General features: G+C 44.2%; 1 protein-coding gene and 1 non-coding gene across 3 annotated transcripts in view; both read right to left on the bottom strand.

Moving 5' to 3' along the window:
• Positions 1-16,938, bottom strand: part of LOC144670298 (uncharacterized) — a 940,207-nt gene that overhangs the window by 634,568 nt on the left and 288,701 nt on the right. The gene's annotated exons all lie outside the window — the stretch shown is intronic.
• Positions 12,173-12,263, bottom strand: trnar-ucu (transfer RNA arginine (anticodon UCU)). The gene is given in 2 exon segments: positions 12,173-12,208; positions 12,227-12,263. It is a non-coding gene; the product is annotated as a tRNA-Arg (tRNA).

Here is a 16,938-nt window from a genome sequence, read left to right as displayed (position 1 = left end):
CTGAGCTTCATAGGAACATTGCAGGAGGCCGAGAGCCGAGTGATCTGCGGAAGAGCCAGGCCGCCAGTCATTTTGTTTCACCAGCTTGACTGTGTGGATGAGTTGGGTCGAGTTCCTGCTGATTTACCGGCGGAACTTGGGTATCAATTCTGTCACGAGAAACTGACACTCCGACAGCTTCTGTCCAAAGATACTCCAACTCCAACATTTACTGTCCTACTGTGCCCCTGAGTCACATTCTGCTGAGTAATTTATTTCATTCCTGCTCAAATCCCTGATTGTTAATTCCCTCTGAACCGGATTGCTCAAACACAAGAAAAGGCTCAAACTCGTCTCAGTGTAAATACCACAATACAGTTAAAGTGTGGATAAAATCAAACTAAACTGCGGGACTCCAGTTCTGTCGGTTTCTATGTTCTTTCAGGCACGATTGAAACCGACTGATTTCAGCATCAGGATCAATCCAGATTCCCGTTACATGGACAAACCTTCTTTAACATTTGCGTTCATTTTCTTCACGTGTGTTGCAGTGATATACTGTCTGTAATGATTTCTCGGGATCTTAAACATGCTCCTGATTTCAATAAATGTCACCATCTCCAACGCAAAGAAGTTTGAAAAACCTCTTGGACAACGCACCCTGATCCGGCCAAATCAAAATCAAACTGTGGGACTCTCAGGCTGTGTTTAAACTTAAGAAAGCCTCTAGGACTGAGGTAATGGCAATCAGCACGTAAATGCATTGAATGGGTACATTAATGCTGATGAACTTCCAGCAAACTCTAGTGGACTCACTTCGGTGACTCTTCATGCTCTGTTTGGACCTGGAAAAATATATCAAATTTGCTTCCAATTTCCACCCCTCCATCACCTTCACATCGTCCATATCCAGCACTTCCCTTCCCTACCTTGACATCTCTGTCTCCATTTCTTGTAATAGACTGCCCACCAATATTCAAATCCAGCTCACCGACCCCCACAGCTACCTCGACTACAGCTCCTCACACCCTGCTTCCTGTAAGGGCTCCATCCCATTCTCTCAGTTCCTTCAGCACCTTCGCATGTGTCCCGATGAGGCAACTTTCCAAAACGGCGCTTCTGACATGACTTCCTTCTTCCTTAATCCAGGTTTCCCACCGACTGTGTTTGGCCGTGCCTTCAACCATGTCCCGCACATCTCCCGTGCCTCTAGTCCTCACACTTTCCCCTCCCTCACAGAACCACGATAGGGTCCCCCTTGTCCACACTTTCCACCCCACCAACCTCCATATTCAAAGAATCATCCTCCGCCATTTCATCCAACCCAATCGTGATGCCACCACCTTCCCCTAATCCTCCCAGACCACCTTCACCCCCCCACCCCACCCCCAAACCGTCAGCATCCCAGAGGGACCGTTCCCTCGGGGACAACCTGGATCACTCCTCCATCACTCCCAACACCTCATCCCCTTCCCATGGCACCTTCCCATGCAATCGAAGAAGGTGCAACAATTGCCCCTTTACCTCCTCCCTCCTCGCCATCGAATGGCCAGAATACTCCTTTCAGGTGAAGCAGGGCTTCACTTGCACCTCTTCCAATTTGGTCAACTGCATTCACTGCTCCCAATGCGGCCTCCTCTACATTGGGGACATCAAACCCAGACTGCGTGACCACTTTGCGGAACACCTTTGGTCTGTCTGCAAGCACGACCCAGACATGTCTGTCACTTGCCATTTCAACACACCATCCTGCTCTCATGCCCACATGTCCCTCCTTGGCCTGCTGCAATTTTTCAGTGAAACTCAACACAAACTGGAGGAACAGCAACTCATCTTGCGATTAGGCAGTTTACAGCCTTCTGGACTTATCTTGAGTTCAACAGCTTCAGACCAGGAACTCTCTCCTCTATTCGCACCCCCTTTTAGTCCCCTTTTTTTCTAAATTATTTTTAAATTTTTATCCACCTGGTTTTATTTTTATTCGTTTATCCACAACTTAATCCGCTTTTTACACCCTTCTATCTCATTTTCTAACTTCCTATTCCTCACCACCGACCCCACCCCCACCCCATCCCCCAAAGGGTCCCCTGTTGCCTGTTCCATGTTGTTCTTTCACACAATGCTACCCCTGTTTCCTATTATCACATTCTGCTTTCTGACCTTTACACCACTATCAACACCTTTTTTTTAGCCCTTATTGCTACCATCAAAATTGCCTTTGTCCATTAATTCATGGCACCTTTGTCAATCTGTCATATTTTCCCTCTATCGCTGACCTTCTATCCAGCTTCACTTCTTCCACACTCCACACTTTGACTATTGGGCTCCCTCCAGAAGTTGCATAGTTACAGAAATTAAATCACCACTCAGTCCCTTCATTTAAACCAATGACTGCTTCTTTAAGGACGCTCTTCATTCCGATTTATCGAGTAATTTGATGGAACATGCGAACAAGGAGCAGGGGTTGGCCAAGAAGTTTTCTGATGTTGCAGGGATGGGGTCAGACTGAGAAACCATGCCTGACGGTCGGGAATACAGGACGGCGAGGCATCGACAGATTGAGACAGATTAGACAGTGAGAAACAGCTTCTCTTTGTGCAAGGCACAGGTTTTAAATGAATCAATGGGGACATGAGGATTCATCTTCCCTGGTGAGTGGTAAGGATCGGGAATGCACTGTCTGGGGCAAGTGGTAGAGGCAGGTTAAAATCGGTGCTTTCATAGTGGAACTAGACAACTGCCTGAAGAGAAAAGTTTACATGGCTATGGAGAGAGGGCTGGGGACTGGGAAAGCTGAATTCCTGTTGAAGAATCTCAGGACAGACAAAAGGCCGAATGGTCTCCTTCTCTGCTATAACTTTTCCACTTGTACGGGTGTGAGGTTCTCTCTGCATCACTTTGTCGCTGGAACAGTATTTGAGTGTGGAATTCATTCCCCATTTGTCGGTCTCAGTGGATTAATTCTTTATCGCTTTGTCCGTGGGACGGGATTAGTTTTCGGGATTTATCGGGGATCTGTCAGTTTCTGATGATGTGCCTGTGTGTATGATTCATTCTGTATCATTCTGTCCATTGAATACTGTGAGAATGTGCGATTCAATGTGTATCAGTCAGTGTCTCGTGCCACGCCTGAGTTAATTATTCATTCTGGATCTCTCTGTCTTTTACTCTCAGTTTGAGTGTGGGATTCAGTACGTGTCTGTCAGTCCCTGAGACACTTTGCAAATCTGGATTCATTTAACCCAGAATATATCTCACTGAAAGTGGGCCATTTGTTCTAACAGGTAAACTGCCCGACAAGATCCTCCACCTAGAATACTTCATGTAACATTATCTGTTTATCCCTGAAATTCATTCTCCCTCCTAGACTTATCTAGACTTCTTTTAAATGCAGTTTATCTAATCGTCTCAGTTGCTCCAGGCGATAGTTGGCCTGCAACTGCTGCCGATTCAATGGGAATAAATTAATTAATCATGTTTTCTAAATAGTATTTCATTTTTGTATTTCTATGTCTGCCTCATCACATCACATCACAAATTCCTCACATTGACCTGTTTCTGCGACACCGACAATGTGAGTTTCTACCGCTCTGTTGCGGCCAGTAGATGGCAGCACATTCTGATATAGTGAAGTTGAGAGATCAGAGACAATCGAGAAGACTTGTTCACATTATTTGGGAAGGGACAGTTTTAGAAATACTATGAGAATGGAGATGACCGTTTCTTATATGTATTTTGTAACAAGCAATAGTTATCGTCTGTTCCTCGATACGATGATGACATCCACTCAGGGCCGTGAATTTCTGCCATGGGTCTTCATGTGAGTGAACAGGTCAATTCTCGGTCCACAGATCTTTGGACACATGGGATAGGATGTCCCAAGAGGTAGTGAGATCCGGAGTGCAGGATTTGCTTCCTGTCACTTCTCCTCAGCTGCCGTTCTGCCTCGTGATTGAGACCTTGTGACTCAGAGTGTGCTGCAGCTTGTGGGATAAGTTTTGGTCATTTTGAATGATGAGAAGCAAGTTCCTCGCAGTCATTAATATGAATGCTGCAGCGCTTGAATTAACGTTTCAGAGAATCTTTGAAGCGTTTTCTTTGTCCTCCCCTGGAATGTTGGCCATTGAGAGTTGAGGAAACAGGACCTGGAGGGTGCGACACTTTTCGTCCATCCGGACACAGTGTGCAGTCCATCCAAGTTAACGTTTCAGGAGTTTGGCCTGAATGATTGATGAGCTGCCTTCAAGAACGCCACTACAGTTTGTTTGGCAGTGTTCCCATGGAATCTGGAGAGTGTCGCGGAGACATTGCGGATGGAATTTATCCAACACTCTTATGAGTCGCCGATGCACAGTTAACTAATTATTACGTTGCATTCGACCTGTCAGCCGTTTGACTTGTGTGTAAGCGAGATACAGAATTATTGGCCCTTCTCCACTCCATTATTGCTGCATTCAGCCTCCCAAAATCTTTCATAAGTTTAAAGACCAATATGAGACCACCCCCCAGCCTTCCTTTTTCAAGGGAAAAGGTAGACATCCTGATAATTATGTCCTGTCTGTTTACCACTTGTTTATTTTTTCATGGAATATGGGCGCTTTTTGCAAGCCCAGCATTTGTTGAGCATCTCACATTATCCTTGAAATTACAAGTGAAGCAAATTACTGTGTGTCTGGAGTCACATGTAGGGAAGGGCGGATGATTTATTTCCGTAAAGGGCATTCGTGAACCGGGTGGGTTTTTACTACAATCGATGATAGTTTCATAGCCGCCATTACTGAGCCTAAGTTTCAATTCCTAATTTAGGAAATATTTTAATTTAAATCTGCTCTGGTGGGATTTAGACCCGTGCCCGCAGAGATTAACCTGGTCCTCTGTATTGTTAGTCCAGTGACATCAGATTCAGCTAATTCAGATTCATGCGAAGATTGCAATTATCCCAAAACATTTTATTAAACCGATTGATGCAAAGATTTTTGTCCCAGTTGGATACATCAATAACTTCACGAACCTGATCAGATATTGTGGGTCTGTTAGGAACTACACAAAATACAAAGGTGAGTTAGAAACTAATGCACAAATTAACAAGAGCAGAGAGTGTGAGAAAGAGCCCTGAAATGTTTGGAAGGAAACGCAGAACCTTCAGCTGACGAGTGAGACAGCGGTTTTCAGGAAGTTAAACAGATTTCTGCATAAAACGACCGCGACAGGAGTTGAACCTACAATCTTCTGATAACATCAGCCAATAACACAAAAGTCAGACGCCTTATCCATTAGGCCATGCGGCCAGCTCACACGCGTCGCCTTGTGGCCTCCCCTCTAACGTTGCTAAATTCCAGAAAATAAACCACAGAACAGCCCCTTCATATAAACCATTACCAAAGGAAGCCGTTCTTCCCGAATTAATGAGCAATTTTATCGAAGTTTCCGACATTTTAAGAAGATAGTGTCAGAGACAGAGACTTCTGCGAATTTTGGAATGGGGGAGGAGGAGCGGTAGGGGTGTGGGTGCGTTGGGGCGCAGTGAAAAAACACATGACGTTTCCTGTGTGAAATTAGGAAACATCTCTCTCAGCAAAGGGGACTGGAATTTCAGAGATCCCATCGGGAAACAGCACTTTAATTTTAAATCTCAGTTTGGTAGATTTGTATTCATTAAATATATGAAGGATCAGTGAGAAAATGGGTATTTATCTGTATTGGAAATTTGATCTTTGAAATATTATTGAAGACATTGAGTTATGCATTCACTGCAATCGAACCCAGGTTTCTGTGATGATAAATAAGAATTCTACTCCTGAATTACCAAACATGCTGAAATCAATTTATTTCCCTAACTACAAGATCACTGCCCTAAAACAGAAAGCAAACTGAAAGTAACCTGACCTCGAAGAAAAGAAAATAATTTAGGGACTGTGATACTGTAACAAAATAGGCAATTTATATGTCGACGTGGAGAATCTAATCCGAGTTTCCCACGCCCTAGTGACGCATTGTGCTCCTGAACCAGCAATGCACAGGTTTGGACGAATTTCATAACTTTCAAACTATTTCCTAATCTGATTATCAAAGTATCACTTCCCTTATCATTGATCTACAGTCCCTCATTGTTCAAATCCCACGTCTGGCTTTCGGTATTTTTAATCACTCCACAGACAGAACTGTCAAGAGGGTTTAGAGAAAGTAAATAAAGATGAACTGTTCCCACTGGCGCAAGGGTCAGTAACCAAACAGGGCAGATTTTATTTCATTCAAAAAGGATCCAAAGACAACGTGTGGAAAAGATTTTCTCGTATTAAATTGTTAGTATTTGGGTGGACTGCCTAATAGGCAGGCAAACCCACGACTGTTACCATCTAGATGGACATTAATTCGGGAAGAACGGCTTCCTTTGGTAATGGTTTATACGATGGGGCTGTTCTTCGGTTTATTTTCTGGAATTTAGCAGCGGTAGAGGGGAGGCCACGAGGCAGAGGGTCAGAGAGCTTCAAAACGTTGCAGGAGAATGATGACATGTTAAGACGATAGTGTCAGAGAGAGAAACTTCTGCGAATTTCGGAATTGGGGGAGGGGGTGGGGTGTGGGGGCGTTGGGGCGCCGTCAAAAAACATGACATTTCCGGAGTGAAATTAGGAAACATCTCTCAAAAAAGGGGACTGGAATTTCAGAGATCCCATCGGGAAACAACATTTTAATTTTAAATCTCAGTTTGATAGATTTGTATTCATCAAAAATATGATGGATCAGTGAGAAAATGGTTATTTATCTGTATCTGAAATTTTCTCCTTGAAATATTATTGAAGGCATTGAGTTATGCATTCTCTGCAATCGAACCCAGGTTTGGGATAAATTAACTTTTACACTTCCCTTATTAGGATAAATTAACCGTCCAATTACATGAGCAACAGTTTCTTCATTTCCTCCACGTGTTTTGCAGTGATAATTTCGCTATAATGGCTTCTCAGGTTATGAAACCTCGCCCCGGTTTAAGTAAAATCCGCCTTTTCGCTCGCAAATGAATTTGGATTTTAAGTGACGACACACGAGGACTAGTCCGGGATTTGAACCCGAGATGCATAATCATTTAATGAAAATCCCGAAGCGCGAATCATACCTCTAGACCAACGAGCATTCCACAGGTAAGCGAGATAACCGCTATGTGCATTCATTGTCCTCCAGAGTGCGTCAACCGTCCTTTTGGGTTTCTGTCGTAACACCAGAAAACAATTAAGAATTACACCTCATGGCAGGCAGCAGCGTGGACAGTGAAAGGGTGTTCACGTTTCAGGTCGATGACATTTCATCAGAACTCAGCAATGCTAGAATTGTGATCAGTTTTACACTGTAACTCCTGACACCGAGCTGGAACAAGAACTCGGCACCCACTCAGTCTGCCGGTGCGTGCGCCGCTCCTCCCACCGCTGACATCCTCGTTGTTCAGCCGTTGACCGTCGCCCACTTGCTGCCTCCCACTCACTCCCCTGCTCCCGAATGCCAGGTGCCCTGACCCCAGGCACTCCCCGCCTCGCTCGCTGCGCTACACGCCGACCCTTATGCCGCACCGCTCGCTACCCGACTACCAAGCCCCTCACCTCCCACTCGGCACCTCCCTCCTGACCCCTGTCGCCGCCCATCTCACCACAAGAACTGAGGAGATGGTGACAAGCAGAACAGCAAGTGAGGCGGTGAGGGGTAGGGAGCAGGCTGGAGAGCGGGAGGTTACTGAGGCGCCGAGCAGTCCGGCAAGCGAGACGGTGAGCATGACAGGGACAGCAGTGCCGAGAGAGGCACACAAGAACAAGAACACGAAAATCAGGAGCAGTAACAGGCCATTCAGCCCCTCGAAGCTGCTCCAGCATGGCTGATCTGAATGTGGCCTCAACTCCACTTTCCTGTCTGCCCCCCATAATTCTTTACTCATTCCTTTGTCAAAAATTTCTCCAACTCCCCTTGAACATTTTCAATGACCCAGCCTCCACTGCTCTCTGGGGAAGAGAAATCGACAGATTAATGTGCCACTGAGAGAGAAAGGAAATAAATTACCTTCTGTCAGTCTGAAATGGGAGAGCCCGATATTTTTAAACTGAGTCACCTGATTGTAAAGTCCCCCACAAAAGGAAACATAGTATCAGCAGCCACCCTGTCAAGTCCCCTCAGGATTTTATATCTTTCAATGAGATCACGTCCCATTCCTCTAAACTCCAATGGGTAGAGGCCCAACCTCCTCAACCTTTCTACATAAGAAAACCCTCCCATTTCAGGAATCAGTCGACTGAATCTCCTCTGACCCGCTGTAATGCAATGATATCCTTTCTAAACTAAGGAGACTAAAACTGTACACAGTCCACCAGAAACTGCCTCACCAACTCACCCAGTCAGTCATGTATTCGCTCATCCACAGTCAATGACTCGATATTTAAACTACCAGAATAAGGCAGCTAATGCTGTAAAAAGGGGCCACGTCCTTTCGTCCCATGACTCTGCCGCTGGGTTTAGATGGCGGAGTTAGATAGGGGCGGGGCTGTTCATTTCTCTGACATCAGGACGGCAAGATCCCTGGAGAAATGTGCAGGAACATCGGGGAGGCAAAATCTTTGTGTGAGGTGGTAATTGCTGCTGACCGGGAAATGCGGATTATTGCATCCTGTGTAAACTGAGCGGAGTTGATTCAGTGGCGCTGGTTTTCACCATCCAGCCCGCCAGTTTCCATATTCAACACATTATCCTCCGACATTTCCACCACAACCAACATGATATGACCACCAAAAACACCCTCCCTTCTCCTCCACAATCACCATTCCAAAGGGGCCATTCACTCGGCGACAGCTGGTGCTCCCCCAGTACATCTTCCCTTTTCTAGGGCACAATCCCATGCAACTGCATAAATTGAATCTCTTCTTTTACCTCTTCCATTCTCAACATTCAAGGCCCCAAACACTCTTTCCAAGTTTAACAGTGATACACTTGTCCTGCTTTCAACTTAACATAATGTATTTAGTGTTAACAATATGGCCTCCGCGACTTGATGAGGCCCCACAGACTGAGTGACCGCTTTGACAACACCTCCTTTCAGTCCGCAAGCCTGACTCCGACTTTCCTGCCACTTGTAATTTCAATTCGCCACCTTGCTCCCACTCTGACCTTTCTGTCCTTGGTCTGCTGCACCGTTCCAATGAAGATTAATTTAAGCCCGAGGAAGAACACAGTCACCTTTCAATTCGGCACCCTACAGATTTCAGGACTCACACTGAGTTCAATATTTTTAGATTAAAAACTCTATTTCCAACTTGTTTCATGTGTTTTTTGCTATTTCGTCTTTTCCGTCATTCTCTAATCTTTCTCATTGCAATTGAACGGCTGCTATCCAGCCATTCACACCTCATCTGGGCCAATCGTTTGTTTCTTTGTCTGTTCCCTTTGGCTTTTGCCCCGTGATACTTTTTTTTTGTAATTTCATCTCTCCGGGCACCTACACCATCACAGACCTCTGCTTTTCTTCAACCTCTTCCCAGCCCCCGACTCTTTCACTTGTTCAAAACCTATTACATTTCTCTCTTTCCTCAGTTCTGCTGGAGTATCGTTAACTTGAAGCATTAATCCGTTTTCCAATTACAGTTGTTGCTGAGTGTTTCCAGCATTTCCTGTTTTTATATCATAGTAAGCTCCTTGCCTGATAACACAACCCTTTAAATTTAATAATCTGGAACTGGTAACAAACCACATTTAAACAGACATAGTCATACCTGCAAATCAGTTTCGATTTCTTGAAAGAAGACAATATTTTACCGTTTCCATTCCGCGCCCACGGGATCAATTCTCATGCCAGCTTCTGACGCCCTTCATGCCCCACAGGATGTAGGACTGATTTCTATCCATGAATCATAGAAGGATACAGGACAGACAGAGGTCATTCCGCCTGTGCTGGGTGTTTGGTTGAGCGATATGATTACTCCCACATCCATGCTCCCTCCCCATATTCCTGTATTGTATTTCCTTTCAGGTATTTCTCCAAATGTCTTTTGAAAGTTATTATTGAATCTGCTTCCACCACCCGTCCAGAAAGCTTCCATTTCACAACAACGCTCAGTTTAAAATACATTCTCCTCATCTCTCTCCTGTCTCATTTGCCAATCAGCGTCAAACTGTGCCCTCTGGTTAGCGGCCCTTCTGTTAATGGGAACAGTTTCTCCTGATTTACTCTATCAAACTGGTCATCATGTGACCACCTCATGGCAGAAGTTTCGCAACGTGAAACAATTGGAGAAAATTCGAGGAAAATTTTGACAAAATTGATTCCGAAACTTAATTTATCCAAATTTGAACAATTTCAAAAACAGCACCGCAATTGAATAAAACTTCCCAAAGCTCTTCAAAGGAGCTCAGTCAAGCAACATTCGACACTGAGTCATAAATTTGGGCAGCTGAACAAAACCTTGGTCAAAGGGATGTAATTTAAGAGGGTCTTAAGCTGGGTGGGGTGGGGGTTGGCAATTGGGGGCGTTTCTAGAAGGAATTGCAGAGCGAAAGGCTCAGACAGATAGAAACGTGGCAGCTGATGAAACAATGAAAAGTGGAAATGAATAAGGGACCAAGTTTGGATTCAGAAAGAGAAAGGGAAATGTCTGGGAATGGAACTGAGAATCCAGTCTGGCAAAAGTGAAATCTACCCCTGGACCATTAATATTCACATAGCCGCTCATTCCAAGTGTCCAATTGGAAACCTGACTGAAGGAACATGCAGTCTGACAGAGCGCCTGTGATAATCTAATGTCTGATCTGAAGCTGCAACAGGAACTGTTCATTCCAGCTGTGATAATCGTGTTGGCCTTGATGTTCAGGGGTGTAGACTCACAACATTCTTGTTCCGAGCTGTCTGTCAGAAACAGTTTGGAAAGATGACGGAGCAGTTATGGGAAGTAATGTTATGTTGCATGTCACTGATGCTCGTTGGCTATATGTCACCGAAAAACTGCATTGTTACGGCACAGAAAGAGGACATTTGGCCCATCATTTCTTCACAGGCTCTCCGAATGAACAACTCTTGAACCATTCCCCCTCCTTCTCCCCATTACCCTACACATTCTTCATTTTCAGATAACATAATAATTCCCTTTTGAATGATTCAGTTGATCCTGCCTCCATCACACTCTTAGACAGTGCATTCCAGGCCCTAATCACTCGCTTCAAAATAATAATTAAAAATAACTTCTGAAAACAGTTCGCTTTTTTTTACTAATCAAATATAATTTTCGATCCTATCACGAGTGAAAAGAATTTCTCCCTATCTACTCTGTCCAGACTTCTAATGATGTTGAACACCTCTATCAAATCTCCTCTTAACCTGATTTTCTGTGAGGGAAACAACCTTATCTTCTCCAACATATCCTCATAACTGAAGCTCCTCGTCCCTGGAACCATTCACGTGAATGTTTCCTGCAATCTCTCCAGCACCTCCACATCCTCCCTAAAGAGTGGCACCCAGAACCGGACACAATACTCTTGTTGAGGCCGAACTCATGAATTATACAAATTCAACATAGCCTCTTACTCTTGCACTCTATCTCTTTATCAGTAAAGCGCAGGATACAGTATGGTTGATGAAAAACTCTCTCAACCTGTCCTGCCACCTTCAATAATTTATGTACATAAACATCCAAGTCCCATTGTTTCTCCACCTCCCTTAGAGTTGTATCCTTCATTTTATATTGTGTCTCCATGTTCTACCAACCAAACCTCTCTCCATTGAACTTCATCTGCCACCTGTCTCTCCATTTCCACCAACAGCTCCAAGTCCATTTGAAGTCCTACACTATCCTCCACACTCTCCACAATGCTTCCAAGCTTTGTATCTTCTGCAAACGCTGAAATTTTGTCCTGGGCACAAAGGTCTCGGTCATTGATATTTATCAGGAACAGCAAAGGTCCCAATCCTTCCGCCAGGCCGAAAAACATTCATTTACCGCCAACCTCTGTTTCCTGCCAGTCAGCCAATTCTGTATCCTTGTAACGATGAAGCGGTTTTACTCCTTTTACCACCCATTTCACTGTTAGGTGGCGAATTTTCTTCTGCAAAGTGGTTCAGATTGGAAAGCGGGGAGTGACTGGATTCACCTGGACAGAAGGAGGTTGGTGACGGCAACTGAGAACATGGATGATGCAGCTGCTGATTTGCTTCAAACCTTTATCTAAAAATCGACTCTGGTGGGACTCGAACCCACAACCTTTGAATCCCTTAAATGAGAGCAGCTAGAAGTCCAACGCGCTATCCGTTGCGCCACAGAGCCAGACTCATCAAGGTCGCATTTGCTATTGACACAAGGGAATTTCTGACACTGCAGAACAAAAGCTTCAAAAGGTCAGCAATTTCCCACAATTGAACAATGACGACATTTCAAAGGCACACGTTACCTGTAAAGTGTTTTGGACGTCCTGTGGCTGTGAACAGAGCTATAGAAGTTCGAAAGAAATAACAATTTCCTTCAAAGAGACATCGGTTGGAAAACAGGGCCGACAAGTGGTGGCTGAATTTTTTTGCAGAGAAGTATGAAGTGATTCATTTTGGTCGGAAGAACACAGGGAAAAAAGACAAAATAAAGTTTACAATTCCAAAGACGGTGCCGGAATAGCGGGAAATGATGTACATCTGCTTAAATCATTGAAGGAGGCAGTGCAGGTTGAAAGAATTGTTCATGAAGCATACAATATCCTCAGCTTTATGGCGAGGAACTTAAATTACCTCGATACATTGTAGCGGTAGGGAATATTTACCTTGGAGACGAGGAATCTGAGAGGAGATTTCTTAGAGTTCTTTGCAGTCCTGAGTCTTCTGGATAGAGGGTGGGTGATGATTTGTTTCGGAGGTGTTGAAAATGGTGCTGAACATTGAGCAATCATCAGCGAACATTCCCAATTCTGCTGGAAGGAAGGTCATTGATGAAGCAGCTAAAGATGGTTGGGCCAAGGACACCACACCGAGGATCTCCCGCAGTGATGTCCTGGAACTGAGATAATTGACCTCCACAACAACAATCATCCTTCTTTGTGCTGGGTATGACTCCAACCATCAGAGAGCTCCCCGCCCCCCGGCCCACCGCCAGCCCCGCCTCCCCCCGGCCCACCACCAGCCCCGCGCCTCCCCCACCCCGCCCCACGATTCCCATTGTCTCCAGTTTTGCTGGGGCCCCATAATGCCACACAGTCAAATGCTGCCTTGATGTCGAGGGCAGTCACTCTCACCTCACCTCAGGTGTTCAGTCTGTGCGAAAAGCCGGCGGGGCAGGAGGTTGTTTTGTTTGCCCACCCACTCTGAATGTTGGGCTTGAGGTGTCGATCAGATTCGGAGGGAGGGTGACAACATTTCACTGAGGTTCAAGGTTGCAGATCAGACCTTGGCGGGATTGCTGCTGTGTTCCCAGGACGTGGTGTTCTCATTCTTAGAGCAACACGCTTACACTGAGGACAAGTTGCTCCATTTAAACTTAAATGGAGTTGAGGGATGTCAGAATCTGTTCACTTTTATTCACTTCTGCATCCTGGAGTAACAAAGTGGTTTGTAACTGTAAAAACAAAATCAAATTCAGAAGGTTTAGTCCAGTACTTTCACAATTTCCACTAATACAACCCTCAACATTATCAGATGCATTCCATTTGGTCCCACTGACTTATCAACATTAAGCACAGCCAGACCTTCTAGTACCTCTTCTTTAACATGGGTTACATGTAAAATAAGTAATTTGCAAATTGTCGATGGAGGAAGTGAGCACTTTTATTGCAGAGGGTTTAAAGGAGAGGAGCAAAGCAATTGTGCTGAGGAAGTATGATTGTGCAAATAAAAATAACAATAAGTGGAATGAAGAGGGCGGGCTGTTCATGGGCTGATTGGAGAATTTCATTAGGGCTTATTCTTTGGAGATTATAAGGCCATTTTTCCACATCCTTATGGAGACTAATGTTGAAGGAAGCCTGTCTTCATCTATAAGGAATCATTGGCTTAGTTTATAAAAATAATGCAGATAGATGGGATTCAAAGAATTGGAGGGGTATCACGTTGTAATGTGGAATATAAGATCTTGGTGAGGGCTCGGGAAAACCTTTAGGAAGAACACAAAGACTCTGGAGACCGTGCAGTGGATATTAACTGGAATGGGATTAGTGGTGAGGGATTCGGTATGTGGGTGGACTGAAAAATAAAAACTTGAGATGCTCTTATCAGAGGGAATGTTAAGGGGAGTTTTAGTACAGGTATTTAAGATCAGTCCAAGTATTTAGGATCAGCCCCGGTCTTTGTTTCTTATACTCATTGAACAATATTTTTTCCCATTGATGGAACGTTTGAAAACAAATGAATAGATAAAAAAAAATAATTCATCACCAAATGTCACTGTTCCATTCCAAACAGTTCCTGACTCTACGTGATAGATTTTTAGTTTTGTTTACAGTAACCGCATTTCCAACATTGCACACCTGGCTGCAATTTCAGAAGCTTCTTGCCAACACTTCACGGCTGGAAAAAAGGATACGAGACCATGACTTAAAGCTAGGATCGGCTCTGAGGGGATGTTAAGATGAGGGATTGTGAAACCATTGTGCTTTTCACACGTCGGTTCGAATCAAGTTATTGGATATTTTTAGTTAATTGCTTCTTCCTGTTTGGGTAGGTTTTGCATAAAAAAGGCCTGGAATCGGATGCTTGTCAATGTCTCACTGGAGATGACAAGTGGCAAGTAACATTCACGCCACACAAGTGTCAGGCAATAATCATCTCCAAAAAGTGGGAATCCAAACATTGTCTTGATGTTCAATGGCATTACCATAACTGAATCCCCCACTATCAACATCCTGGTGGTTACCATTGACCAGAAACTGGACTGGAATAGCCATAATGGCTATAATACAAGGTTAGAGGCTAGGAATCGTGAGGGGAGTAACTCACCTCCTGACTCCCCAAACCCTGTCCACCATTTACAAGGCACAAATCAGGAATGTGATGGAACACTTACCACTTGCCTGGATAAGTGCGGCTCCCACAACACTCAAGAAGCTGGACACTGTCCAAGACAAAGCAGCTCGCATGATAGAGACCAATTCCTCAAATATTCACTCCCTCCGCCGCCAACGCACAGTAGCAGCAGCGTGTACCATCTACAAGGTGCACTGCAGAAACTCACCAAGGCTCCTTCGGCAGCACCTTCCAAACCCTCAACCACTACCATGTAGAAGGGCAAGGTCAGCAGATAGATGGGAACACCGTCACCTGGAAATTCACCTCCAAGCCACACACCACCTTGACTTGGAATTATACCTCCGTTCCTTCATTGTCGATGGTAAAAACCCTGGGACCCCCTTCCTGCTAGTACTGTGGGCGTACCTACACCACAAGGACTGCAGCGGTTCAAGAAGCCAGGTCACCACCACATTCTGAAGGACAGTTAGGGATGGGCAATAAATGCTGTCCAAACCAGCGAAGCTCACATCCCTGGAATGAATTTTTTTTTAATTGGAAATTTTCAGACTTAATCAAAATTGATACTGAGCTATTACAGTCCTTTCCCCAGATTTTATTGGATTGATGAAGAAATAGGATTCAGGAAAGGGAGCAGGACTTTTCCTTCCCTTTCACTCTCCCGATTTACAGTGGCTGAAAGAGCAACCGGAAAAGTTAATGGTGATGGAGCAGGAAAAAAATAACATTGTCCTTGCGGAAAACATTTAGTTTGACATTTTCTTGATAAGTTCAGTGAGTGAGCAAGTTTTAGTAAATGACGTTTAAAATGACGGGCCATTTAATTAAACCTATGAAAGATAGAAAAGGTTGTTTATTTTTGTGGTGAGATGCTTGAAACTGTGGAGGAGCCGAGAGAGATGTACAGACATCATTAAAAGCTAGTGGACAGGAAGGTAAAAATTATGCCTAAGGCTAATAGAATACGAAGTACTGGGTTTATTAATCCTGTGATGAACAAACCTGCTCCGTGTTACAAGCATTTTCTGTGATTTAAAAAAAAAATCAGGTGACAATTCTTCATTGAAATACAGGAAATGCTGTTCAAACTGTACTTTCATGAGCTGTGAAACAAGAAAATCCCAATTTCCGCACATAATGAAGCCAAGCGGGAGGAGATACCTGTTTCTCAATGATCTGATATTGGAGTTGATTAAGAAGGTTTTCTAAAGATCAATATGTTCCTTTTTGAAGCGCCGGGAGGGGTTTAGTTTTCTATATTAAACTTTGACCCTTCAGTAAGTTCTATGTGCGCAGCTGTTTCTGGTGGTGTTACTGAGTCAGGAATGTTGGTCAGGGCAGCAGGAGAATTCACTGCGCTTCTACAATAGCGCTAGGCAATTTTTCATCACCTCAAAAACCTGCCACCAGTTATTGGTCAGGATTACACAGAAGTGGTACACCGAGGATATTTACTTACAGAAATCAATACTTTACAAAGAAATAATTACTTCTTGTCATGAAAGTATTATAGTTTTCATAATATTTTTCTGGCTTATTGTGAAGTAATTTTATGGGGTAAGTATAGTTGGGTCTTTCTGTGTGTAATGTAGTTACATTTGGAGTCAAGTAGACTGATAGTTTAAACTCATCCAAAGAAGTTAGGTTGAATATCCTGTCTTCCATTCTTAATTCCCACTAGAGCTGTACTTTGAATATCCTGTCTTCCATTCTTAATTAGCACTTTTCTCAGACAAAACACCTCTTTGACCCTTTTGTCTGTGACATCTTTTGATTAGCTGCTCATCTCCACAATCACCACACCCTCGATGTCTCTCTCTCTCCCCCAACCGCAGCCCCCCCCCCCACCCACCTTAAACCAATTTATATTTCTCCCTTCTTCTAACTATGCTTCAGTTCTGCCGAAGGGCCATGAAGGCTCGAAACGTTAACTGATTTCTTCTCCGCCGATGCTGCCAGACCTGCTGAGTTTTTCCAGGTAATTCTGTTTTTGTTTT

The sequence above is a fragment of the Cetorhinus maximus genome, chromosome 31, assembly GCF_964194155.1.
Source record: "Cetorhinus maximus chromosome 31, sCetMax3.hap1.1, whole genome shotgun sequence".
NCBI lineage: Eukaryota > Metazoa > Chordata > Chondrichthyes > Lamniformes > Cetorhinidae > Cetorhinus > Cetorhinus maximus.
The sequence above is the reverse complement of the archived record's forward strand: the minus strand, read 5'-3'. Positions and strand labels throughout refer to the sequence as shown.